The 2813-nt window shown below is 33.9% G+C and overlaps 1 long non-coding RNA gene across 1 annotated transcript; it reads right to left on the bottom strand.

Moving 5' to 3' along the window:
- Positions 1–675: 675 nt before the first annotated feature.
- Positions 676–1232, bottom strand: LOC105797053 (uncharacterized). The gene is made up of 2 exons (XR_001134613.2): positions 1112–1232; positions 676–988 (listed from the first exon to the last, which is right to left on the bottom strand). It is a non-coding gene; the product is annotated as an uncharacterized LOC105797053 (long non-coding RNA).
- Between the last annotated feature and the right edge of the window lie 1581 nt (positions 1233–2813).

Here is a 2813-nt window from a genome sequence, read left to right as displayed (position 1 = left end):
ATATAAGATCTCTCTCCCAACTAAAATTTTCCTCTTGAAAGCTTACTCACAAATGGAACATGAACTTTTGTATCAGGTTCCTAATAGCGAATAGGTAAGTACTCACTCAAATTATCATATATAATGACACAAACATGACTTCTTTAAATAATCATTCTAAGCTTGTGATTCTTCAATAAGTGTGAACATAATCTACCTTGAATTGTGATCGAATAAATCTTCAATAAAAATCAAATATTCAAAGAATTTCAAAAATAAACGTCTATGGGAACATCTATTTATTTAAGGAATCACGATCACTCATGAAGTTTACAAAAGAGTCCTTAATTGATATTTAACATGATCTAATTTAATAAATTGCTTCTCAAAATTCTCAAAAATAATGTAAGAATAGTCCCATTATTTTTCAATCAAAAGAATGCCAACGTATATGGCAACTTGCATAATCTTCCAATTGCATTTGGACGTATAATTTACACTAATATTATCCCATTTTGCATTGCCCTCTCAAGAAAGAATATAGTCTTGAATTAAAAAGACGATATTGTTAGGAGAGATAATCATAAATTTAAAATATAAATTATAAAACGGACATAAATGATGTAAAAAAAATCATTTATGATGGTGATCTCTTAGGATGCAGGATAAAAAACAAATTCTTTACTGCACAAAATAAAATACTGTAGCAGAAACAAATATATATTATATGGATGGATGGAATAAAACATTTGTTCCCCGTAGTTGAGGTGGTTTTAAACCTTGAGCATCTAATTGTCCAGCAATTTACAGTAGGTGACAAAGACAGGAGCCTTGATAAGGTCAATAGCATTAATAAACACATGATACTATGGATCAAAAACAATAAACACATGGTACTAGATACAGGCCATAAACCATAATTTCAAGCTTTGGTCTTGAATGGGATGGCTCGGATGATAATTTGATGGTAAAGTGCAGCTCCAATGAAGGGTCGAACCCAAAAGATCCACTGTCAAAAGGAACAATTATTATTCTTTTTCTTTAATATGAAATGTAAAGCTATTATGTCAAATCTGAATCGAATCAAAGAAAAGATTATATGTCAAAGGGGTTATAATAGTTTTTAACTTACATGGTCATCCCAAGCATGGTTCCTGTTATAGACGATGGTTGCTCCAAGGCTCCTGGCAGGATTAATGCCTGTTCCTGTTATGGGGATGGTTGCCAAGTGAACCAAGAACACTGCAAATCCAATAGGCAGGGGGGTCAAGATCTGCAATCTCATACACAGAAATGGAAAAAAAACAAAAGAATGTCAACAAACAGCCTAATCTTGCCCATATTCAGGTATCATGGAACAGAAACCAACAAACAAATTTCAAAAGGAATTACCCAAAAACCAAATGATACCTGCGATACCAGCGGTGCAGTAAACAAGAGCAAAGATCATGCCACGAAGGCCCCAAACAGTGACTAAATTGGGGGGTCTTGGTGTCGCGATAGCCACTCCTCGGTGTAGCGACATCAATGGAGTTGGACTCAATTTCTTCACTTCTACACCTTTAAAGATATCAGGACTTTCATGACATCGGTGTCGCGATAGCCACTCTGAACGATGTTCTTCTCGATTTTGAGCCCTTTATCGTCTTTCTACACTAACTCAATTACATCGTTAAGTTTCTGATGGCACATTTGGCCAATTTAGGTCTCAAAAGGTCTAAAACTAAGTAAAAATGTTTATTATTGCTTAAAGCTAAAAATGAAAAAAAATATATAAAAAACACTTAAATTACTTGAGCATAAATTCCTCAAGTGTATTAAAGAGTCTAATTTGATGTATCAAATTATATCATATTATAAAGCGAGAGTATCGGAGGAATGCTATATATATATATGCAATGAAATCTAATGGAGGGGTATCAATACATTCAAAAGAAGCTGTCCACCCTAATTTTATGGAGAATTTACTTGTGAAAGTTTTTAACGTGTTTTCTATTATTTCCATTTATTTTATTTATTTTTACACTGTACCCATTGTTGCGAAGTTAACTACATGAACGTGTTAACAGCGCAAAGCCTACATGACCTCATTCTCATTTGTTCCACTGATGCCCTACTTCATTTAATGATTTTCCTGGTTCTAGAATTAATTGTTTTGAAGATAAAACTGAACCTTGTTCACCATTATTCTCGTTCGATTAATTAAGTCAAGAATCAACAATATATATATATATATATATATATATTTGTGGTGAGGCCTTCAAGCTCCGGACCAGAGATGATTTCACTATGAGTGTACTTCCTCAGCTCGGGTCTCACAGCCTGTACAGTTTTGATCAGATGATGGCACCTCGAGGGGTTGAGATCCTTGGCATTGTAGATCCCTTGTAAGTTTTCAACTTCATTTTATTTATTGTGCTTGTCAAGGTGCAATTTTGATTGTGAGAGAAGCCAATTCAGTCAATCACATTTTCCAGGAAGCTACCAAGGACAAAAGAAAAAACAAAAACAACACCCCAAAATAAAGTAGATCTGTATTCATTGAATTTTAAATCTCACTAGGCCGATATTTGTCCTTATCATGTGTTAGGGTTAAAGTTAGAATGAAAGGCAAAGGGCTTTTCAACTACCATCTAATCAGGTGTAATACAAAGGAGATTGCAATTCAAAGATAGTGAAGGAAGTTACGAATGCTGAAATTTGTATTCAGTTTTGTTGAATCTTATTTTTTCGAAGGGTGATTGTATGCTGTATTGTTTCAGACTTTATCTGACCTTTTGGGTATGTATGTTGACCCTGTCCCCTGTTTTGTCTTTTTTCTTTTCCCAGTGATA

The sequence above is a fragment of the Gossypium raimondii genome, chromosome 7, assembly GCF_025698545.1.
Source record: "Gossypium raimondii isolate GPD5lz chromosome 7, ASM2569854v1, whole genome shotgun sequence".
NCBI classification, from domain to species: domain Eukaryota; kingdom Viridiplantae; phylum Streptophyta; class Magnoliopsida; order Malvales; family Malvaceae; genus Gossypium; species Gossypium raimondii.
The sequence above is the reverse complement of the archived record's forward strand: the minus strand, read 5'-3'. Positions and strand labels throughout refer to the sequence as shown.